The following is a 25,959-nucleotide window of genomic DNA, read 5'->3' on the forward strand; positions in this document are numbered from 1 at the left end:
CTGCTTTGGGAGCGTGTCCGCAGATGTGCTCAGAGATTAGCATTGAGTGGTTGGAAGTTGAGGGGGAGTCGGGGAGTGTTTGTAACAGACACTGTGGAGCAGGAGCTGCTCCCGGAACATGGAGTGAGCCGGGGACACGGGGAAGGGAGAGTTCATTCTCGGACAGTGTCTGGACAGGCTCAGGGAGACACAATGGGAAGAAATCACTATTGAAAATCACTGACAATTTCACCACCCAAAGGAGAGGGAATTTTCCTGCTTTAGTTCCAGTCTCTCACTGTTTGTTGGATCGTGAACAGTGGGGGAAAATAGCCGCAAAATAACGATGTTGACAGTTAGACAAAGAACATTTATTGCAGACACCAGGTGAGAAGTGTGAAAGGCACATTTTAAATAGTGGCTGCTTGTTTTCCGTTGAAATAGAAATGTGACTGTGTAAAGGTCACTGCTCTATCGGACAGTCCCAGTCATTGAGCAGTGCAGGGCTTGTGTTGTTTCTGAATGTCACAAACTTGTTGTAAAACCACTGCAAACACCTGGTAAACAGAAGCTGAATACTGCAGTACTGCAGTGGAGTCAGACACTGACACTGTTTGTGTTCCTGGTTTTCATTTTGTGATTGTTCATAATGATTATTATTGGGACGATTACATTGATCGCTTTTGTATCTTCTACCTCACCAGTTCTTTCATTCCTGCAGGAAAATACATGAAGGAACCTGACTGGATGTGGTGATTCTTGGACACAAGGAAAAGTGCAGTGATCTCGTTCCAACACACAGTCGGTACAGGATCACTCCCAAAGCACAGAGATACTGCCAGTTCATCAGTTCCACTGGAACAAACAAAAGAAGTAGTCAGACAGACACTGATCCCAAAGTCAAGAGAGACACATTTTCAATCCAACAGTCAAACAACAGCAGGAGAGACAGAAGTTGTTTCCATTTCACTCCAATTCAATACAGCTGACAGGTTGATACATCAATCACAGTCCAAAAACAAACTCACTATCAGATCTAAATAAACTCTGTCACCATGGTCACATTTTAAATATAAAACTTGAAACAGAACAGACAAAATTTACATGATTGAAAGGTACAGAATGAATGCAAAGAGGCTTCAAGGGGATTTGGACAGGTTAAATGAATGGGCAAGAACATGGCAGATGGAATATAATATAAATAAGTGTGAAGTTCTCCACTTTGGTAGAATAAACAGAAAGGCAGAGTATTTCTTAAATGGTGAGAGGCTGGGAAGTGTCGATGTCCAAAGGCACCTGGGTGTCCTTGTTCATGAGACACGAAAAGCTAGTATGCAGGTGCAGCAAGCAATTAGGAAGGCAAATGGTATGTTGTCTTCATTGAAAGCGTATTTGAGTACATGAGTAAAGATGTATGAAGTCCAGATGAGACCGCACCTGGAGTATTCTGTACAATTTTGGTTTTCTTATCTAAGGAAGGATAGACTTGTCACAGAGGGAGTGCAACAGAGATTCACCGGTCTCATCCCCTCGGATGGTCGGATTGTCTTATGATGAGAGACTGCAGAAACTGGGCCTAAATTCCCTAGAGTTTTGAAGAATGAGAGGCGATCTCATTGAAACAGACAAAGTTCTTACAGGGTGTGACAGGGTAGATATGGATAGGATGTTTCCTCTGTCTAGTGAGTCTAGAACAAGGGGACACAGTCTCAGAATAAGGGCAGGCCATTTGAGACTGAGATGAGCAGGAATTTCTTTACTCAGAGGGTGAGAAATCTGTGGAATTCTTTATCCCAGAGGGCTGTGGAAGATCAATCATTGAACATATTCAAGACTTAAATCGATAGATTTCTAAATACTAACAAGATCAAGGGATATGGAGATAGCAGGAAAAATGGCGTAGAGGTAGATGATCAGTCACGATCTGTTTGAATGTTGGAGCAGGCTCGATGGGCTGAATGGCCTAATGCCCCTATTTCCTATGATCCTTTGAATCCCAATAATGTACATCAGACGTTAGACCATGTTATGCATTACATACCAGTTCAAAAATGCCACAGAGATTAAGACTGAAAGATACAGTATCAATTCCATTACTACAAAATGAAGGACTTGGAGCTTGCAGACCAGCCCATGTATCAGATTGAAAGTTATATTTTCATTCACAATCGTTTTCACAGAGCTAAATATTGAACACCAATCCACAACTTGTACAGGATTACCAAATAAAACCTACAACTGTAAAATACAGTTAATCCATATGTTAAATTAAACACAAGGCAAACAAATATTGATACATTAAGAGAGCGGGAAACAGTGAGAGCAGAGTGGAGCATAAAGAGCCCAGGAGAGGGAGCAAGAGTTCACTCGGAGAGCAGGGAACAGCGAGAGCAGGCGTCAAAAAAGGCAAAGGAATACACAATTAATGGGAGAACACTGAATGGTGTAGAGGAAGTGAGGGACGTTGGAGTGAATGTCCACAGATCCCTGAAGTAGCAGTACAGGTCAATAAGGTGGTTCAGCAGGTATATGGAATCCTTTCCTTTATTAACTGAGGTATAGAATATAAGGGTGATCTGGGTGTCCATGTCAATAAGTCACTGACAGCTAACATGCAGGTGCAGCAAGCAATTAGGAAGGCTAATAGTATGTTAGCCTTTATCGCAAGAGGATTTGAGTACAGGAGTAGTGAATTCTTGCTTCAATTGTATAGAACCCTGGTTAGACTGCACTTGGAGTACTGTGTGCAGCTTTGGTCCCCTTACCTCAGGAAGGATATTATTGCCATAGATGGAGTGCAACGAAGGTTCATCAGACTTGTTCCTGGGATGGTGGGACTGTCCTATGAAGAGAGATTGGGGAAATTGGGGCTGTATTCTCTAGAGTTTTGAAGAATGAGAGGTGATCTCATTGGAACCCACAAAATATTTAAAGGACAGTCAGGGTAGATGCAGCTAAGATGTTTCCCCTGGTTGGGGAGTCGAGAACCAGGGGACGCAATTTCAAAATAAGGGGCAAGCAACTTAGGACAGAGATGAGGAGAAATGTTGTTACTCAGAGGGTTGTGAATCTTTGGAATTCTGTAACCCAGAGGGCTGTGGAAGCTCAGTCATTGAGTATGTTTAAAGCAGAGATTGATAGATTTCTAAATACAAATGACATAAGGGAATATGACGAAAGTGTGGGGAAAAGGGCATTGAAGTGGATGATCAGCCATGATCATATTGAATGGTGGGGCAGGCTCGATGAGCTGAATGGCCGACTCCTGCTCCTATGTTTCTATGTTCCTAACTCCACATTGTCGATGAGACACAGCCTCAGGCCGACTTGTCGGGTGTTGCAAACAGCTAACACTGCTTCTGATCTTCACCAGAACAGAGTGAGATGTGAAATTGATCATCAAACAGACTGTGAGAGAATACAACAGAATAAAACACATGGAGAGACACTGTGGAATAACAAATAGATTTGATTGGAATGTTGAATTTTGATTGGAATGGATAAAACAGCAGAAACAGCAGATTAAATTGGGACAGAAAAGAGAAACTGATGGGAAGAAGGAAGAAAAGAAAGGATGGATCTGTTCACTTTTTTCAGTTTTTTCACTGGTCCATCAAAGCTGAATTTAAAAAAGATGCAAAAAACAGAGAATTTCACCAAAAATTGAGATTAAATGCTGCCGAAACCTTGAATTGAAGGATGCCCCAACAGATCACCTGTTTAACTGTCTCCTCACTGGGGGATTTCAATCAATGAGCAATATTATTCTCTACTTTTCTTTTGTTAAATGAAACCACTACTGTCACTTGGAGTTAATATCCCTGTGTTCCAACTCCTGAATAATAAAATTGTGAGTTTCGTGATATTTTCTGGACACATTTCCTGCTGAAAGAACGAAGAACTCTTTTCTAATTTACACAATACTATATACACACTCATCAAGCCTCCGAAACTGGCATCCTTGGTGCTGCTCTCTCCTCCCAAACCTCATCTCATGTGACTGTTACATCATCACTCTGATTGTGGGAGGGGTTAATCCCACTGTTTTCAGCATTAACCCTTTACATCCTCATACTGCACTGTCTGTCCAAAAAAATCGGTGGAGGGAACTTGAATTATCAAAACAGCAACAGCTGCCAGTTGAAAATCAACTCAACCCATCAGAGAGAGACTGTCAGAGAACTTCCTGCATCCAGTCCTGACCCTGTCACATTAAGCAGCTGCTCAGCCAGACCCCACTCTCATCAACACTGAACATTTTTACTGAGACCCTTCAAATACTGTTTATAAAAGGCCGCAAAGATCAAAGTTCACACAGTTGTATTAAATACAACAAAGTTTAATATCTTCTCACCGTTTCTCGGTAACCACATGAGACATAGGTTTTCTTATTTGGTTCCTTTGATTTTTCTTGTTCCTGACTGACAAATATTCCAAACCTCAGATAAACCCTCCCACTTGCGTCATGTCCCAGTCTCGGTTAAAAGCAACACATAATGACACAAACACTCTCCTTCAGTGAGATTAATATCAAGCTGTTTTCCAGGTTGAATGTAACTGTGAACAAATTTATGTCAAAGAAGTTACCTTTGATGTATCAGCACTAAAATTCTGTACAAGGAGGAACAGCCATTCCAAAATCATTTCCTTCACAAAGGCTGTTTTTTTAAGTGATTGAAATTCATCATGTATTTTGAATTAAAGTTCGCAAGACACAGATGTCAGTGTTGATAATGAAACTTTTCAAGCATGTTGCTACTGTGAAATCAGGCTCTGCTGGGAATTGAACCCAGAATCTCCTGTTTACTAGACAGGTGCTTTAACCAACTAAGCTACAGAGCCAGATCACGAATGTACATGTAATTGAAATCAGAGGAAGGTCTTGTAGATAGTGGTCAGGCTTTGGCGAGTCAAGAGCTGAGTTCGTCACGGTAGAGTTCCCAGCCTCTGACTCGCTCTTGTAGTTGTCGCTGTCGTTGTAATTGTAATAGGCAACCGTCCGTCTCGGAAGACGATGGGCTACACCCGGGGTGTACGTCACTTCTGTATTAAACATAGTTTGTTGTGGCTGTCGAGGATGACTCGTGAGTGACAATCCCTTCCGCAGCTGGTACAGATGAATATCATTGGCCCGAGGTCGACTGATAATTTTTCCTTCCTCTGAGCTCTCTTTCCCACCATCTGGTCATTTCTTTTGTCCTCTGCTTTTCCCATGGTCTTCCTGAATGCCTTTCTCCAGGAATTCCAGTCAGCAGGAAGGACTTCCCATGCATCGACTCCAATCCCAGTCAGCTTGAGATCTCACTTTGCAGATGTCCTTGTATCACAGACGTGGGTGACCTGTTGGTCTCATGCTGATAGCAAGCTCACCAAAGAGCGTGACTTTAGCAAAGCGACTGTCATCCATTCAGCACACATGACCCAGTCAACAGAGTCACCGCTGACTCAAGAGGGCAAACATGCTGCAGATCCCTGCACGCTGGTGTACTTCCTCATTCGGCACTCTGTCCTGCCAGGAGATGCCCAATATCCATCTGAGACAGCGGAGGTGGAAGCTGTTCAGCTGCTTTTCTTGGCTTGTATAAGTTGTTGATGCTTCTCTACTACAAAGGAGGGTGCTGAGAACACAAGCCTGTTACACGCAGAGCTTCACATTTTCGATCAGTTTGCTGTCGGTTCACACTCGTCTTCTCAACTTTGACATGACAGCTGCAACATTGACAATCCTGGTGCTGATTTCAGTATCAAGGGACAGATTGCTGGTGATTGTTGATCCAAGGTATGTGAAGCTGTTGACAACCTCCAAAGTGAGGTTGTCGATGTTGATGGAAGGTGGAGTCTCTACGTCCTGGCCCATAACTTTGATCTTCCTGATGCTGATCGCCAGTCCAAATTCCTTGCAGGCCAGGGAGAACCGATATACAAGCTGCTGTTAATGAACTTCATTATGGGATGTCAGCACAGCGTCATCAGCAAACAGCAACTCACAGACCAAGAACTGACTCATTTTGGTATTGGTGCGCAGTCTTGCCAAGATGAACAGCTTGTCATCAGCTCTGGTATGCAGGTGGACACCCCCATCTGAGTCACTGAAAGTTTAAAATAGCAGCATGGAGAAGAATATGCCAATTGTAAAGGATGTGAGCTGTGAGGAGGTTACAAGGAGGCTTCCAGGGGACTTGGACAGGATAAGTGAATGAAATGACAGATGGAATATAATGTGAATAAGTGTGAAGTTATCCACTTTGGTAGAATAAACAGAAAGACAGAATATTTCTTAAATGGTGAGAGGTTGGGAAGTGTTGATGTCCAAAGGGACCTGGGTGTCCTTGTTCATGAGACACTAAAAGCTCGCATGCAGGTGCAGCAATCAATTAGGAAGGCAAATGGTATGTTGGCCTTAACACGAGGGGTCATGAGTACAGGAATAAAGATGTCTTGCTGCAATTGTATAGAGCCTTGGTGAGATCGTGCTGGAGTATTGTGTACAGTTTTGGTTTCCTTATCTAAGGAAGGATATACTTGCCACAGAGGGAGTGCAACGGAGGGTCACCAGACTAATCCCTGGGATAGTGGGATTGTCTTATGAGGAAACTGGGCTTGTATTCCTTAAAGTTTCATTTAAAAGGCCATTTAAAACTGAGATAGGGTGGAATTTCTTCACTCAGAGGGTGGTGAATCTTTGGAATTCTTTACCTCAGGGGTTTGTGAAAGTTCAATCATTGAGCATGCTCAGGACAGAAATTGATAGAAATCTTGATACTCATGACATCAAGGGATATGGGGAGAGCGCGGGAAAGTGGTGTTGAGGTAGATGATCAGCAAGGATGTAATTGAATGACAGATCAGGCTCGACAGGTTAAACTGCCTCCTCCTACGTTCCGAAGAGAGTTGTCACCAGGACACAGCCCTGTTTTACCCCACTGCTGATCGTGAAAGTGTCTGATGTTGCTCCATTGTAACTGACGGAACTGTGCATGTTCTCGTGGAAAGAAGAGATGACGCCCAAGAGTTTAGGAGGGCAGCCTATTTTCCACAGCAGTTTGAAGAGTCTGTCTCTGCTAACAAGATCGAAGGCCTTGGTGATGTCTATAAAGACAATGTAGAGTGGTCTGTACTGTTCACAGCACTTCTCCTGTAACTGCCGAAGTGAGTTGGTAGAGGTTGCGGGTATGGAAGGTGCTGTCTGAGGAACCTTGGTGTGTCTAATTCCTTCATATGTCCCTCTAGCATCCCCCAGATTCAGCGGCAGATTGTATGCTGTTGCAGAGTTTTAACCAGTATTGATTGGTGCAGTGCCGAGCAGTCTGCAGAGACTTGTTTCTGGCAGCTCTGAGAACATCTAGAGTTTGTTTGCTGGAGACTTGTTTGTAGTTCATGAGGGCTCTCTTCTTAGTTGCAGTAACTGACTCCATTTCAGTCCAATAAGCCTCAAACCAGTCAGCATTCCTCCCATCTCTTTTCCCATACACAGTGAGTGCAGAGTAAAAGATGGTGGCGTGCAGATGATTCCACTTTGACACTGCACTGAGGCCTTGGGTGTTTTCTGAAAGAGCCTGATCGAGGATGTTGAGGAACTCCTGGGTCCTTTCTGGATCAGTGGTTCGGCAAGTGTTGATCTGAGAACGACCTTTCTTCTTGGATGGGTGAAGCTTCCTTGGCTGAAGCCTGACCTTGTTACACACCAGGGAGTGGTCAGTGTCACAGTCAGTGCTGTGATAGCTGCGAGTGATGAGGACACTGCTGAGGGTGGTATGTCTGGTGATGATAAGGTCTAGCTGGTGCCAATGGCATGATCTCGGATGTCTCCAGGAAACCTTGTAGCACAGCTTGACCTGGAAATAGCTGTTCGTCACACAGAGTCCATGGTGACAGCATAGCTCCAGCAACCTCTGTCCATTTTTATTCATCTTGCTAATCCCCTGGTGCTCTATGCTCATTGGCCAAGCTGTAGTCAGTACCCAAGCTTGCGTTGAAATCCCCGAGAAGGTATAGTCCCTCGTGCTGGGAATTCTACTGATGGCAGTGTCAAGTGTCTCATAGAATTGATCCTTGACATCTGGGGTGGAGGTGAGTGTCGGGACATAGATGCACATGAGATTAACTGCACCCGCGCTTGTTGACAAGTGAAGGGTAAGAGGTCTCTCTGAGCCAACAGTGGGGGGTTCACTCATTGCAAGTAGCATGTTTTTTACTGTGAAACCCACTCCATGCTCACGAGTTGCCTCTTGGGCTTTCCCCTGCCAGAAGAAGGTGTAGTGTTTCTCTTTGAGGGATCCACTTTGAATGAGTCTAGTTTCTTGCAGCACAGCAATGTCCACATTGAGCCTTGTGAGTTCCTTGTCAATCACAGCTGTCTTGTGTGTGCTATCAACCTGCAGAAGGTTGTCATTAAGGCCAGGACACATGGTCCTTACATTCCAGCTTGTGATGCGAAGCACTGGTGTCTTCTTTGTTGAGTTTGTCTTGCCTGGTGCATAGATTATCAATCCGCCAGTTGAGAGATATCTCTCTAAGCTGCAAGCACCCATTGAAGCAAGTAGGTCGTGGCAGGACAGCACCTAACTGACTGGGGGCTGCACAGCTTGGAGTAGGTGGTGGTTATCCAATGAGACGCGATGATCTCTCCCACTGTCAAAAGTAACCCCTGGTGCTCATACTCTACACCAATTGAGTGACAGCTTATAATTGGTAACTGTTTCTTCCCATGTTTTGCTAATGTTTAACCACAAAGCTGGAGTGTCCTCTCCAGGGCACAGGCCTGGGCAAATAGTATGGAGACACTGAGCATCAGGACCCCCTCTCAGCATTGCTAGTATTGTCCAAAGGAAAGGAAAAAAACAGCACTGTTTGGTACCAGCTCTGCTGTAGGAGTTGCTGGAAAACTACCTGATAAGTAACAGGTAACCGCCTACGGGACTCCACTCCGGATTTACTGTCCAGGTTTACTCCCTAAGCCTTCTTCTCTCTCAAGACACCCACAGGGAAGTGAGACTTTTTGCCCATAGATGGGGCTCTGTTTCTTGGCATCAGGATGGAACCACACGCCAGTGGGCCTGCATGACATGCACAAGGATATCACACACTGTCCCATCCCTGTGACAGCTCAGAGAGATCCCCTGATGATAATGCACCCCACAGGAAAATCACAAACAGCCCCCTCCCGAGGACAGCTCAGGGTCAGACACTGCACATACTGCAACAACAGTGACATTACTGTATTAGTCCCTCCATTCTGAAAAACAAGCATTCACCCTACTTTATGCTTTCCGTCTCTCAGCCAATTTTGTATCCACGCTGCCACTGCCTCTTTGATCCCATCTGCTCAAATTTTGTTAACAAGTCGATTTTATGGTACTTCTTCAAACACAATTTTGAAGTGCAGACACACACCATCAACCTCACCACCCTGGTCAACTCTCTGTGAAATTTCATCAAAGAAATTAATTCATTAATTAATTCATCCACAATCTTCTGTTAACCAATCTGTACTGGCTGTCATTTATTAGCCCATGTTCTACCAAGTGCCAGTTAATTTTCTCCTGGATAATTGTCTCTAAAAGTTTCCCCACCACTGACATTAGACGAACTGGTCTGCAGTTCCTGGGTTTATCTCTCTTTTTAAACAGGGCTGTAAAATTAGCAATCCTTGCAGACTTATCTTTCAGTTCTGGAAAGTCCATTGTGGACAATCTCTTTGGGCATGACTTTAACCAATTAAAGCGACAGGATACTTGATTAATAAGTCCAGAACTTTTATTGAGAGTAAAATAGTACTAAATAATTGGAAGTAAAATTATCTTGAACAAACTTGGGGAATATAACTTGACAGCTCCAGCAGGTGTGTGGACTGGTCGAGCTTGGTCTCAGAGTGTCACGGTCCTCTTTGTCCAGTCTAGATCCCTCAACAGGTGGAGAACTTGGTTGATGATCTGAGCCTTTACCCCTGAGGTCTTCTAGTGGTCCTGCACACTGAAACCTTACAAGATCCCTACTTTTAACCCCTGGATGGCCATCATACCACCATGTAAAATAATAATTGGTCTGAGCTGTTGCTCGGTACATTTAATTAATGTCTTCCACTAACAGCCAACTGTCCTCAGAATCTCAGACATGAGTACGATGGAGTGGTTTCACCTGTCTCCCAATCTGATCTGAAACAAGTTTCCGATTCATTAAATCTAGACTCTTGAAAATGCTGGAAATACTCAGCAGGTCTGACAGCATCTGTGGAGAGAGAAACAGAGTTAACGTTTCAGATCTGTGATCTTTCATCAGAACTGGGCTGAAATTGTCTGAGGGACTGAGATTGTGGAATCAATTTCTGGGTCAAAAACATTGTACTCTCTCAGGATGGGAAGATGGTGATTATTAAGTACAGTGCAAGAATATAGATGCTTTTACATTATTTGAATCAACATTGATTTAAACCTTGTGCTCACGAAACCTATCTTTTGATCAAAATGACACTGAAAACAATGGAAAAAGCAACACATACATTTCACGACCACAGGACTTTGTAAAGCCTTTTACAGCCAATGAAGGACTTTCCAAGTGTAGTCACTGTACAGTACAATACAATACCCTACAATAAGGATATTTCACATTCGAGTCACGCAAGTCCCAGGCAATGACCATCTCAAACAAGAGAGAATCTAACCATCTCCCCTTGACATTCAACAGCATTACTATTGCTGAATCCCCCACTTTCAACATCCTGGGGGTTACCATTGACCAGAAACTGAACTGCAGTAGCCATATAAATATCATGGCTACAAGAGCAGGTCAGACACTAGGAATCCTGCGGCGAGTAACTCACCTCCTGACTCCCCAAAGCCTGTCCCCTATCTACAAGGCACAAGTCAGGAGTGTGATGCAATACTCTACATTGCTTGGATAGGTGCAGCTCCAACAACACTTAAGAAGCTCAACGTCATCCAAGACAAAGCAGTCCACTTGATTGGCGCCTCATTCACTATATTCACTCTCTCTATCACCAACGCACAGCGTGCACCATCCACAAGATGCACTGCAGCAACGCAGCAAGCCTCCTTACACAGCACCTTCCAAACCCATGACTTCTATCACCTCGAAGGACAAGGGCAGCAGATGCATGGGAACACCACCACCTGCAAGTTCCCCTCTGAGCCACACACCATCCTGGAATTGGAACTATATCACCGTTCCTTCACTGTGACTGGGTCAAAATCCTGGAACTCCCTTCCTAACAGCACCACATCGACTGCAGTGGTTCAAGAAGGCAGCTCACCACTACCTTCTCGAGGGAATTAGGGATGGGCAATAAATGCAATAAATAAAAATAAAATCAATAAAAAATGACATTATCCTGTAATCCCCAAAAGTAGAAAATACATATGAAAATGAAAATATAATAAAGCACAGTCAGCATGGATTTCACAAAGAAAGACTTGATTAACCTTAACTTTGAAGAATCAACAGCAACAGTAATACAGCAGATGAAGAAGAGTTTAAGTTAATAAAGCCTCATCCTTTTAAGTGCTTGAACCAACAAATTGTGGGTTAATAAACAAGCACACTAACTGACAGAGCTGGGTGTTGTGCTTTCTCGATTCCCCGAAAGCAGAGTGTCAATGAGTTAAAGCTTCAGGTTGCTGCAACCAGAATAGCCATTGTCCACGATCAGTTTTACTGTTATAAATAAAGGGTGGAACGTTCATTGTGAATCTATAGAAACAGTCTGGTCCTGCACACTGCAGACACATCCACGTCATCACCAACCAGCTCTCCTATAATTGATGCAGTTATTTGACTTTTCCCCATTAGCTCCATGAAATTAATTTTGAAAGATTTTAAATTCCAAGAAGTTTTGTTAATATTCAGCCCTTGAGAAGATATCATTCCCTGGCCACAGTGGAGAGAGCATTGTAGTGTCTCCCACCCGCCCTCCTCCTCTAACCAACAAAAAGGACTCGGTGGGGTGTTTATAAGGTAAGGCTTTTTCGATTTCTCTGGTTTTATTGTGATTGGTAAAAACTTTTCGTTCCTTTTTCATTTAACTAAGTTTAAACTTAAGATTAAAAATGGCAGGAGATCTCAGACCCGTATCATGCTCCTCTTGCTCAATGTGGGAGCTCAGGGACATGGCTGATGACCCTGACTCCTTCACGTGCAGGAGGTGTGTCCAGCTGCAGCTCTTGTTAGACCGCATGACGGCTCTCGAGCTGCGGATGGACTCACTTTGGAGCATGCGCGATGCTGAGGAGGTCGTGGATAGCACGTTTAGTGAATTGGTCACACCGCAGATTAGGATTGCTGAGGGAGAAAGGGAATGGGTGACCAAAAGGCAGAGAAAGAGCAGGAAGGCAGCGCAGGAGTCCCCTGCGGTCATCTCCCTCCAAAACAAGTATACCGTTTTGGATACTGTTGAGGGAGATGGCTCACCAGGGGAAGGCAGCAGTAGCCAGGTCCATGGCACCGTGGCTGGCTCTGCTGTTCCGAAGGGCGGGAAAAAGAGTGGAAGGGCTATAGTCGTAGGGGATTCGATTGTAAGGGGAGTAGATAGGCGGTTCTGTGGTCGAAAACGAGGCTCCCGAATGGTATGTTGCCTCCCATGTGCACGGGTCAGGGACGTCTCAGATCGGCTGCAGAACATTCTAAAGGGGGAGGGTGAACAGCCAGTTGTCATTGTGCACATAGGCACTAATGATATAGGTAAAAAACGGGATGAGGTCCTACATGCAGAGTTTAGGGAGTTAGGAGCCAAGTTAAAAAGTAGGACCTCAAAGGTAGTAATCTCAGGATTACTACCAGTGCCACGTGATAGTCAGAGTAAAAATGAAAGAATAGTCAGGATGAATGCGTGGCTTGAGAGATGGTGCAGGAAGGAGGGGTTCAGATTTTTGGGACATTGGGACCGGTTCTGGGGGAGGTGGGACTATTACAAATTGGACGGTCTACACCTGGGCCGGACTGGAACCAATGTCCTTGGAGGTGCTTTTGCTAACGCTGTTGGGGAGGGTTTAAACTAATGTGGCAGGGGGATGGGAACCAATTGAGGTCAGTTGACAGTAAGGAGGTAGTAACAAAAGCCTGTAAGGAACTAGATAATGAAGTCAGTGTGACTAAGGGGAAGAGCAGGCAAGGAGCAGATGATGAATATAAAGGGACTGGTGGTCTGAGGTGCATTTGTTTTAATGCAAGAAGTGTAGTAGGTAAGGCAGATGAACTTAGGGCTTGGATTAGTACCTGGGAGTATGATGTTATTGCTATTACTGAGACTTGGTTGAGGGAAGGGCATGATTGGCAACTAAATATCCCAGGATATCGATGCTTCAGGCGGGATAGAGAGGGAGGTAAAAGGGGTGGAGGAGTTGCATTACTGGTCAAAGAGGATATCACAGCTGTGCTGAAGGAGGGCACTATGGAGGACTCGAGCAGTGAGGCAATATGGACAGAACTCAGAAATAGGAAGGGTGCGGTAACAATGTTGGGGCTGTACTACAGGCCTCCCAACAGCGAGCGTGAGATAGAGGTACAAATATGTAAACAGATTATGGAAAGATGTAGGAGCAACAGGGTGGTGGTGATAGGAGATTTTAATTTTCCCAACATTGACTGGGATTCGCTTAGTGTTAGAGGTCCAGATGGAGCAGAATTTGTAAGGAGCATCCAGGAGGGTTTTCTAGAGCAGTATGTAAATAGTCCAACTCGGGAAGGGGCCATACTGGACCTGGTGTTGGGGAATGAGCCCGGCCAGGTTGTTGAAGTTTCAGTAGGGGACTACTTTGGGAATAGTGATCACAATTCCGTAAGCTTTAAAATACTCATGGACAAAGACGAGAGTGGTCCAAAAGGGAGAGTGCTAAATTGGGGGAAGGCCAACTACACCAAAATTCGGCAGGAGCTGGGAAATGTAGATTGGGAGCAGCTGTTTGAAGGTAAATCCACATGTGATATGTGGGAGGCTTTTAAAGAGAGGTTGATTAGCGTGCAGGAGAGACATGTTCCTGTGAAAATGAGGGATAGAAATGGCAAGATTAGGGAACCATGGATGACAGGTGAAATTGTGAGACTAGCTAAGAGGAAAAAGGAAGCATACATAAGGTCTAGGCGGCTGATGAAAGACGAAGCTTTGAAAGAATATCGGGAATGTAGGACCAATCTGAAACGAGGAATTAAGAGGGCTAAAAGGGGTCATGAAATATCTTTAGCAAACAGGGTTAAGGAAAATCCCAAAGCCTTTTATTCATATATAAGGAGAAAGAGGGTAACTAGAGAAAGGATTGGCCCACTAAAGGACAAAGGAGGAATGTTATGCTTGGACTCAGAGAAAATGGGTGAGATTCTAAACGAGTACTTTGCATCGGTATTCACCGAGGAGAGGGACATGACGGATGTTGAGGTTAGGAACAGATGTTTGATTACTCTAGGTCAAGTCGGCATAAGGAGGGAGGAAGTGTTGGGTATTCTAAAGGGCATTAAGGTGGACAAGTCCCCAGGTCCGGATGGGATCTATCCCAGGTTACTGAGGGAAGCGAGAGAGGAAATAGCTGGGGCCTTAACAGATATCTTTGCAGCATCCTTAAACACGGGTGAGGTCCCGGAGGACTGGAGAATTGCTAATGTTGTCCCCTTGTTTAAGAAGGGTAGCAGGGATAATCCAGGTAATTATAGACCGGTGAGCCTGACGTCAGTGGTAGGGAAGCTGCTGGAGAAGATACTGAGGGATAGGATCTATTCCCATTTGGAAGAAAATGGGCTCATCAGTGATAGGCAACATGGTTTTGTGCAGGGAAGGTCATGTCTTACCAACTTAATAGAATTCTTTGAGGAAGTGACAAAGTTGATTGATGAGGGAAGGGCTGTCGATGTCATATACATGGACTTCAGTAAGGCGTTTGATAAGGTTCCCCATGGCAGGCTGATGGAGAAAGTGAAGGCGCTTGGGGTCCAAGATGTACTAGCTCGATGGATAAAGAACTGGCTGGGCAACAGGAGACAGAGAGTAGCAGTAGAAGGGAGTTTCTCAAAATGGAGACGTGTGACCAGTGGTGTTCCACAGGGATCCGTGCTGGGACCACTGTTGTTTGTGATATACATTAATGATTTGGAGGAAAGTATAGGTGGACTGATTAGCAAATTTGCAGACGACACTAAGATTGGTGGAGTAGCAGATAGTGAAGGGGACTGTCAGAGAATACAGCAGAATATAGATAGATTGGAGAGTTGGGCAGAGAAATGGCAGATGGAGTTCAATCAGGGCAAATGCGAGGTGATGCATTTTGGAAGATCCAATTCAAGAGTGAACTATACAGTAAATGGAAAAGTCCTGGGGAAAGTTGATGGCCAGAGAGATTTGGGTGTTCAGGTCCACTGTTCCCTGAAGGTGGCAACGCAGGTAAATAGAGTGGTCAAGAAGGCATACGGCATGCTTTCCTTCATCGGACGGGGCATTGAGTACAAGAGTTGGCAGGTCATGTTACAGTTGTATAGGACTTTGGTTCGGCCACATTTGGAATACTGCGTACAGTTCTGGTCGCCACATTATCAAAAGGATGTGGATGCTTTGGAGAGGGTGCAGAGGAGGTTCACCAGGATGTTGCCTGGTATGGAGGGCGCCAGCTATGAAGAGAGGTTGAGCAGATTAGGATTATTTTCATTAGAAAGACGGAGGTTGAGAGGGGACCTGATTGAGGTGTACAAAATCATGAGAGGTATAGACAGGGTGGATAGCAAGAGGCTTTTTCCCAGAGTGGGGGTTTCAATTACTAGAGGACACGAGTTCAAAGTGAAAGGGGAAAAGTTTAGGGGGGATATGCGTGGAAAGTTCTTTACGCAGAGGGTGGTGGGCACCTGGAACGCATTGCCAGCGGAGGTGGTAGATGCGGGCACGATGGAGTCTTTTAAGATGTATCTAGACAGATACATGAATGGGCAGGAAGAAAAGAGATACAGAACCTTAGAAAATAGGCGACATGTTTAGAGAGAGGATCTGGATCGGCGCAGGCTTGGAGGGCCGAAGGGCCTGTTCCTGTGCTGTAATTATCTTTGTTCTTTGTATCTTTGTTCTTGAATATAAAACAGTGGACTACCAGGTAACACAGTGAAAGCTTATCAGCTAATCTATAATTATTTACTTTTCTTATTTTTGCTCTTGCTATTCGGTTTTTCATCCTTTTCAGTTCCTGACTGTGGATATTATTGTGATTAAATGTGAAAAGATGCACTGTGTCTCAGCCCCGCTATATTGACTCTTTCTCTGTACAGTGCTGTATACACTCAGATACTGACAGTGTCTCTCCCTCCCTCAATTTTCCAGCCCTGACGGTGCAGAAAGCGCTGCTCAAAGTTACACATTCTGACTGTTTGCAGTTGATTAGTGAGAGATTATTAACGTATCCTTCTGCAGCGCTGCCTCGGTTAATAACAGCAGATCTAAGTCACATTTCAGATACAGAAACAGATGCATCAATTATTCACTCTTTCCCAGAGTGAGTGAGGCCAGGACAAGCAGCAACATTCCAGCCCCACACTCTGCAATTACCCAGCACCAGCGGAAAGCAGTGAATACAGATTCAATCAGTGGGTTAATGTCCATTACAGGGATGCAAGATTCCACGGCCCAGGACAAACATCCCCATACACCGAGAACAAGCTCAGGAAAACCCGGGGGAGTTAATATCCCAATCACTGAGCATTCCAGTAACATTGAACAAGTTCCTGAACTGAGTGAACCTTTCAAAGTACAGAAGCGATGACGAGGTCAAAAAGGTCTGAACAGTTGAGGTGACTGAGCGGTTTCAGCTTCTCTGTTCAGGTTGCAGCTTTCACTGGAGGCATGTGTTTTAATCCCACTTCTGACAACTTGATTTTCAGTTACTTTGCAGAGTTTCCTTGAAGGTTTGAGGTAGAGTAAATACTGAGGAACTGTTTCTAACTGCTGAACGGTCAATAACCGAAGGTTACAGATTTAAAGTGACTCACAAAACCAGAAGGAACATGAGGAAAAATTCCTTTCTGCAACATGTGGTTAGGATTTCAGTTATGTGGATAGATTGGAGAAGCTGGGGTTGTTCTCCTTAGAGAGGAGATTTGATAGAGGTGTTCACAATCATGAGGGGTCGTGACAGACCCGATAGAGAGAAACTGTTGGTAGAAGGATTGAGACTCAGGTAAAAGCTATGGCTCAGTTGGTCACACTCACCTCGAAATCACAAGCTTCTGGGTTCAGAGTTCACAGCTGACACTCCAGTACAGCACTGAGGGTGTTGAAGGTGCTGCCTTTCAGGTGTGATGTTAAACCAAGACCTGGTCTGCATGTTTGGGTGAATGTAAAAGATCCCATGCTGCAATTTCAAACAAGTGAAGAGCAATTCTCCCTGGTGTTGTGATCAATATTTGCCCCTCAATCAGATCAGTTGGTCATTATCACATTGCTGTTTGTGGGTATCAGCTGCTGCATTTCTGACATTACAACAGTGATTGCACTTCAAAAGTATTTCATTGTCTACAAAGTGCTTTGAAATATCCAGTGGTCAGGAAAGGTGCTATATAAATGCAAGTCTTTTCTTTCTTTATCACAACACATTGCTGTGTAAACAATGGTTCCTCATGTCACCTCTGGTTCTTCTGCCAATCACCTGATATCTGTGTCCTCTGCTTACTGACCCTTTTACCACTGGAAACAGTTTCTCCTTATTTAAACTATTGAAAACCTCCATGATTTTGAACAAATGTGTCAAATCTCTTCTGAATTTTCTCTGCTGCAAGGAGAACAACCCCAGCTTCTCCAATCTCTCCACATAACTGAAATCCCTCACCCTGCTACCATTGTGGTAAATCTCTTTTTTATTCTTTCCTGGGATGTGGGCACTGCTAACACAATGTGATTCCTTTCAATGCAGCGGCCCGCTGACATCATCGGAGAGCGCCAAGCTGCACATAGGCGCAGCTACATCTTGCCAGGGTTAAGTGGCACATGCACAGGATGATGTCATGGTTCAGCAACAACATCATCGCGTATCCGCCCATGGTCCATCTTCGCACATTCACGCGAAAGCGTCATCGGGTATCCAGCCTCTCACTCAGCTGGAGGAAGCCATTTCAACACTCCCCCCTGCTCTCATGCTCACATCTCTGTCCTGGGATTGCTGCAGTGTTCCAGTGAACATCAACGCAAGCTCGAGGAACAGCATCTCATCTTCCGATTAGGCACACTACAGCCTGCCGGACTGAACATTGAGTTCAATAATTTCAGAGCATGACAGCCCCCCATTTTACTTTCATTTTTAGTTGTTTTTTCTTTTTTCTTCTTTTTTGCTTTTTTACATTTTTTACAACCTTTTATATTGCATTTATTTCATTTCATCTTAGTTTATTCAGTTTGCTTACCCACTGTTTTTTTTCAGGTTTGCACTTGCTGCTGTTCAATATTCAGTCCGTTAACACCTATTCTGTACTAATGCTTTGTCTTTCAACACATCATTAACATATTGTTTGCCTTTTCTCCATGACCTTTTGGTCAGCTATGTGGCCTTGTCCAACCTGCACCTTCTCCTTTGTTATCTCTTGCCCCACCCCCACCTCACTTGCTTACAACCTGTGACATTTTTAATATTTGTCAGTTCCGAAGAAGGGTCAGTGACCCGAAACGTTAACTCTGCTTCTCTTTCCACAGATGCTGCCAGACCTGCTGAGTGGTTCCAGTATTTCTTGTTTTTATTACAGAAAATATTTGTTTGCTGCAAAAAGTACATGGCAGGTAAAATGAAATGGAAGGGTTGTGAGGCAATTCATTCCTGCACTGAAGGAAACTGATCTCCTTTGCAATCTTTGTATTGTTGACTTGGTGCTGTTTTTGAACTGTTTTGTAATGTATCTTTTTATAGTTTTTTTAACGAATAAAGTATATGTTGGAAATAAAAAAAAAAGTTCAGAGAAGGTTCACTAGATTTATTCCTGTGATGAAGGGGTTGTCTTGTGAGGAGGATTGAGCAGGTTGGACCTATCCTGATTGGGGTTTAGAAACATGAGAGGTGATCGTATTGAGACATATAAGATTCTGAAGGGTCTTGACAGGGTAGATGCTGAGAGGATGTTTCCCCTCGTGGTGGAATCTAGAACTAGGGGACACAGTTTCAGAATTAGGGATTTTCCATTTAAGAAGGAAATGAGGAGGAATTTCTTCTCTCAGACAGTCATTCATCTTTGGATTTTTATCTGCAAGTAAGTCAAGGGTTATGGGGGGCAGGCAAGAAAGTGGGGTTGATGCCATGATCAGATCAGCCATGATCCTATTGAATGGCGGAGAAGGCTCGAGGGGCCAAATGGCCTCCTCCTGCTACTATTTCTGTTCTTATGATCTCATTGCAGCTTGTTCCAAATAGAGACAAAAGAGTGGAATTCCAGAGGAGAGGTGAGAGTAATTACCCTTGAGTGAGTGTGGCATCAAGGATCCCTAGCAAAATTGAAATCAATGGGAATCAGGGGAAAACTGTCCACTTGTTGGAGTCCTACCTCGCACAAAGCAAGATGATTATGGTTGGTGGAGGCCGATCATCTCAGCCCAGGACATTGCCTCAGGAGTTTCTCAGGGTAGTGTCCTAGGCTCAACCATCCTCAGCTGTTTTATTAATGAGTTTCCCCTCAACTTAAGTCAGAAGTGGGAATGTTAGGTGATGATTCACAACTCCTCAGATACTGAAGCAGTCCATGTCTGCAAGCAGCGAGACCTGAACAACATTCAGGCTTGAGCTGATAAGTGACAAGTGACTTGGTTGCCACAAAAGTGCCACGCAGTGAACATCTCCAATGAGAGAGAATCAAACCATCTACCTTTTAATACTCAGCAGCATTATCATCACTGAATCCCTCACCATCAACATCTTGGGGGTTACCATTGACCAGAAACTAAACTGGACCAGTCACATCTATGCTGCGACTTTTAGCGTAGGTCAGAAATTGGGAATTCTGCAGCAAGTATCTCACCTCCTGACATGCCAAAGCCTGTCCATTATCTACAAGGCACAAGTCAGGAGTGTGATGGAATACTCTCCACTTTTCTGGATAGCTGCAGCTCCAACAACACATAAAGAGCTCAACACCACCCAGGACAAAGCAGTCCTCTTCATCGGTACCTCACCCACCACTTTAAACATTCACTCCCTCCACCACCAGAGCACAGTGGCAGCAGTGTGTACCACCTACAAGATGCACTGCAGAAACTCGCTAAGTAACGTTCGACAGCACCATCCAAACCCGTGATCACTACCACCTCGAAGGACAAGGGCAGCAGATGCATGGGAACACCACCACCTGCAGGTTCACCTCCAAGTCACTCACCATCATGACTTGGAACTATATCACCATTTCTTCACTGTTGCTGGGTCAAAATCCTGGAACTCCTTCCGCAATAGCACTGTGGGTGTTCCTACACCACATTGACTGCAGCAGTTCAAGAAGGCAGCTCCCCACCACATTCTCAAGGGCAATTAGGGATGGGCAATAAATGCCAGCCTTGCCAGCGATACTCACATCCAAGAATGAATAAAAAACAAATCATTCTCCACAGATTTCCCACAATCCAGGCTTGGACATTTACTTCACGAGCACAGAACTTTATATAACTACAACATGAGTTCCAATCTTCAGATTCCATTAGCCTTTCACATTATTTTCTACCAGTCCACTAGCTTTTAGTGATTCAGCACTCGGGTCTCTGCTTCTCCAGTTTCTAACATCTCACCACTTATAAAAAACACTCTGATCTATCTTTCGTAGGTACTAGATGACCCCACATGTTAAACTCCATCTGCCAAAGCATTGCTCACTCACTTAATCTATCAAGAAGATTTGAAAATAAATTTCTTGCCAAAGGATAATGTTCTGCTTCTGCTCCCTCGCCATTTGCTTTTCCCGTTAGTCTTTCATTTGGTGTAAATCCAGAGAAAGTAAAGATGGAAGGCAGGAGGGAGGCAAAAATCTTGCTCCTTTTCGTGATCCCTATTTGATCTTCATTCCAGTCCAATGTGGGTGAAGAATTCCGATTGTCTGTCTCAGTTTTAATAAAGGATAAACAATTCTGGAATCACCAGCGAGATATTGACAAGAACATGTTTCCAGGCCAACTTTCCACAAAAGCTCCCCCACAACAATGTACCAGACACTTCATAAACTAATGACAAAATTGGGATCCGAACCCACACATGCAAAGTAAAATGCATTAGCACGCCACCATCTTAACCTCTCGACCACCTTGTCAGCTGTTTGGACAGTACAGATCCTGGCTGTGCAGCCAGATGTGCAATGATGGAAATGCAGCTTCTGTAAGTAAATGCAATTTCCATCACATCAGGTCATGGCCTGTTGGGAATGGAGCGGTGTGAAACATTTCCAGACCATGTCCAACACGTTTCTACTCAGTGTGAAAATCCACCATGGAAAAACTGGAACATACAATCATTTCATCACATCATGATTAACATCACTCAGACACCTGAACCATGAGGTCACTGACGAAGTCATGATGACCGAATTTCTCATGAAATGACAACTGAACTAACTGACTGGAAGAATTGTTTTAATTCCACACGATCAGAGAGGCACAGCCTCAGACCGACTTGGCAGATGAGTATTGATTGAATAATTTCTGTGTGAGGAATGTTCCAGCATCATAAACCAGGGGAACGTGCTGACTGAGCTGTGTCTTCATCTCTTCTGAGCAGTCAGACAGTTCACCCTTCATTCTGCTCTGATTCACTTTCCCAAAGCGGATCTACAGATTCTCAAATCTGTGGACTGGGTTTTCTTATCTTGTTCCTTTTGATTTTTCTTGCTCCTGACTGAATAATATATTCTAAACCTCGGATCAACCCTCCCCTTTGCGTCGTGTTATAGTCTTGGTTAAAAAAGACACAAAACGGCACGAACAGTCTGAAACATACAACACGGTCACACTTTCCTTCAGTGAGATTAATGTTGAGCTGTTTTCCAGGTTAAATGCAACTGCAAACACATTGCTCTCAAAGAAATTGTAGGGGATTAAGTTGCCGTTGAAATATTAGCATTGAACATTTGTACAAGGAGGAACAGCCATTCCAAACTGACATCCTTCACAAAGGCAACCACTGAGCTGTTTTCTTGTGTGAATAAAATTCATAAGAAAAGTTAAAGTTCACAAGAAAACAGATGTAAACGATTGATAGCTAAACTTTTGAAGCAAGGATATGAATCCACGATTTTCTGATTATTGGACAAACACTCGAGCCAACGAAGCTACTGAGCCAGATCACAAATGCTGTGACAACTAAGGGCAGAGGAGGGCACTCTTTATTCTCATCCCACTTCTCCACCGGTCACAACATCTATTTCAACTTTTCCCACTTACTGAAACAGTCAATCATATACTCTATTTTTCCCAGAATAGAAGACACTGACCAGATTTCTTTAATGAACAACAAAATGATTCATTTATTGTATAACAAATTTTAACTAGTCATGAAGTAAAGCATAAACACACAGGTGGAAATTTTAAAAGTTCCCTTTTCACCTTTACTTTTAAAGTCTTTTTAAAAAATCTTCGAGCCACATGCGCACACACACATACACCGGTTAACAGAAAAGATAAAAGGGATGTTTTTAAAAAATTTTTTAAATTTTGTTACAAACACAAAAAAAACACTCTTGGGCTGTTTACTTGCTCATTTTTGAAGAAAACATCAGATGAGATACGTTGCTCCAAAATTGGAATACAGTCTAACTTCTGAGTATACGTAGACAGGTCACTAGGGTATTTTAGAACAGTTCTTTTCAGAAGGCACTGAGAATTAATTTTAGCAGGCCTTCTTCAAAGACATGCGACAAGATGAATTAACACACTGGACTTCTCAGGAACTTTTAAAGATTTTCTGGAAAACAAGCTGGGTTGTGGTCTTCTCTCCTTCCTTGACACTTCTTCAGGCTAACTTTATCAGCTGCTCACTCCAGCAGGTAAAACACACTGACTCTACAACCAAAAGCTTGTGAGTTTTCTGCTGTCTTAGGTGTACGTTGCTGCTGCCGAGCTTGTCCAATCAAGGGGCGCAAATGACTTCACTAACCACATCTCCCTGTTACCATGGTTTCTGTTCTATTTTTAACTTGAATTATGTGAAAAACAGTAAACATAGTTGCCAAATTGGCTCTTTTGGTGCTCTCTTGAAAAAGAACTGGTCCTACATTTATTCAGTTTGATTATGACTTCTTCAAAAAATATTTTAACAGAAGAAACAGAATCACTTCCATAATATCATGTACTTTCCCTGAGCTACAGGTTATTGAAAGACTCTCTGGCTGTGTTTATTTTAGGTGATTTTGTACTCAGGTTCTTTTGGAATCCATGTGTTTGCAGATCTTTGTGAGTGAGAGATGTGGAGATATGCTTAAAAAATTTCCCTATAAATTATTCATATCTCAGTCTTTCCCCGAACTTTGTGCAAACACATTAATGAGGGAATCACACACATCAAGCCGTCAAACCTGTCTGCTAAACATTGAAAGGTGACAGTGTTTATAGTAACGGGGTTCCATTTATTCAGACACATCTTGATGATTCACACATGTAATGTATTTGTATATTATATTCATGACATTATGATGTAAATAAACACTTCCTTGCACTTGCCACGCTTGGTGAACATTTTCTCTGCTGATGCCCCCTGAATATATTAGAGAACATGGTGACGAGGTTGAGATAAAAGTCTGTAAATATAGGCAGCAAACAGCAGCAGGGACTGCAGTGAACAAGATTTACGTGACATATTTGTGCTTATATTGGTGGGTGAAATAAGATACTAAACACACAAAATCCTACATTTGAGCTCGCGGAAGATTGCTCTGTCTATGGAGATAGCATCAAAGAATGCTCAGGAATTTTGTCCGATGCCAGTGATAGTAACACACTTCAGGGGAACTTAAAAAAAACTGGTAAAATCGGCTTTCACATAACAGATGAAATTTTGCACAGAGGAGTGTGAAGTGATACAATTTGGAAGGAAGTATGAGGAGAGGCCATATAAATGAAACATGACAATTCTAAAGTGGGTGCAGGAGCAGAGAGACAATGTACACCAATGTTAGAAGGATTGAAAAGGTAACTAAGAGCAAACAGGACACTTGGATTTATTAATATAGGCATAGAGTAAAAGCATATAAGTTATGCTAAACCTTTACAAAATGCTGGGAATGAATGGCCTCTTCCTGTACCTCCACAGAAAGCTTCCATTCCAGGTTTACACACACTCATCAGGATCACTCTCCACAGATCCTGCCACTCCAGGCTCGGACACCAACATCAGGATCACTCTCCACAGATCCCGCCATTCCAGGTTCGGACACCCACTTCAGGATCACTCTCCATACATCCCAGCACTACAGGCTCGGAGACCCTCTTCGGAGATCCTAAATCTCCAGACACGGACATCCTTTGAGGACCACTCTCCACAGATCCTGCCACTCCAGGCTCGGACACCCACTTCAGGATCACTCTCCACAGATCCCGCCATTCCAGGTTCGGACACCCACTTCAGGATCACTCTCCATACATCCCAGCACTATGGGCTCGGAGACCCTCTTCAGAGATCCTAAATCTCCAGACACGGTCATCCTTTGAGGACCACTCTCCACAGATTCTTCCCTCCAGGCTCAGACACCCTCTTCAGAGTCACCCTCCATCCATCCCGCCGCTCCACGCACGGTTATCTCCCTCAGGATCAGATCAAAGAATGTTGCTTGTCACTTATCAGCTCAAGCCTGAATGTTGTTCAGGTCTTGCTGCTTGCAGGCACAGACTGCTTCAGTATCTGAGGAGTTGTGAATCATCAGCGAACATGCCCACTTCTGACTTATGTTGAAGAGAAAGCCATCAATGAAACAGCTGAGGATGGTTGGGCCTTGGACACTGCCCTGAGAAACTAAGAATCCAGTCATGAAAGGTGGAGGACAATTAAATAACGAACCAGATGAGGAGGCTCCAAAAACTTCCCTATCCTCAATGTTGGTGGAGCCGAGCACGTCAGTGCAAAAGATGAAGCTGAAGCATTTGAAACCATCTTCAGTCAGAAATTGCTCAGTGGATGATTCATCTCGGCCTCTTGAGGTCCCCAGCATCACAGCTTCCAGTTTTCAGCCAATTCGCTTCACTCCACATGATAGCAAGAAACAGCTGAAGGCACTCAGTACATCAAAGACTATGGGCCCTAAAAACATCCTGGCTCTAGTACTGAAGACTTGTGCTCCAGAACTAGCTGCGCCCTCAGCCAAGCTGTTCCAGTAGAGCGACAACACAGGCATCTACTCAACAATGTGGAAAATTGCCCAGGTGTGCCCTGTCCGTAAAAAAGCAGGACAAATCCAATCTGACCAATTGCCGCCCCATCAGTCTACTATCAATCATCAACAAAGTGATGGAAGATGTCACCAACAGTGCTATCAAGCACCACACACTTAACAATAATCTGCTCATCGATGCTCAGTTTAGGTTCTGCCAGGGTCTCTCAGCTCCAGGAAATAATTTGGCAGATAGAGTAGAATGTGGGAAAATGTGAGGTTATCCACTTTGGTAGGAAGAACAGAACAGGAAAATATTATTTAAATTGTGAGAGATTACAGAATGCTGCGGTGTAGAAGGATCTGGGTGTCCTCGTACATGAATCACAAAAAGTTACCATGCAGGTACAGCAAATAATTAGGAAGGCAAATGGAATGTTACCCTTTATTGCAAGGGGAATGGAGTATAAAAGTAGAGAAGTGTTGCTACAAATGTACAGGGTGCTGGTGAAACCACACCTAGAGTACTGTGTACAGTTTTGGTTTCCTTATTTAAGGAGGGATATACTTGCATTGGAGGCAATTCAGAGAAGGCTCACTAGATTTATTCCAGTGATGAAGGGGTTGTCGTATGAGGAAAGTTGAGCAGGTTGGACCGATACTCATTGGAGTTGAGAAAAATGAAAGGTGAACGTA

General features: G+C 43.8%; 1 non-coding gene across 1 annotated transcript; it reads right to left on the reverse strand.

Annotated features, from left to right (window-relative positions):
* Nucleotides 1-4,747: 4,747 nt before the first annotated feature.
* Nucleotides 4,748-4,821, reverse strand: trnat-agu (transfer RNA threonine (anticodon AGU)). Its single transcript has one exon. It is a non-coding gene; the product is annotated as a tRNA-Thr (tRNA).
* Between the last annotated feature and the right edge of the window lie 21,138 nt (nt 4,822-25,959).

Source organism: Heterodontus francisci, chromosome 35 (assembly GCF_036365525.1).
Source record: "Heterodontus francisci isolate sHetFra1 chromosome 35, sHetFra1.hap1, whole genome shotgun sequence".
Lineage (NCBI taxonomy): Eukaryota > Metazoa > Chordata > Chondrichthyes > Heterodontiformes > Heterodontidae > Heterodontus > Heterodontus francisci.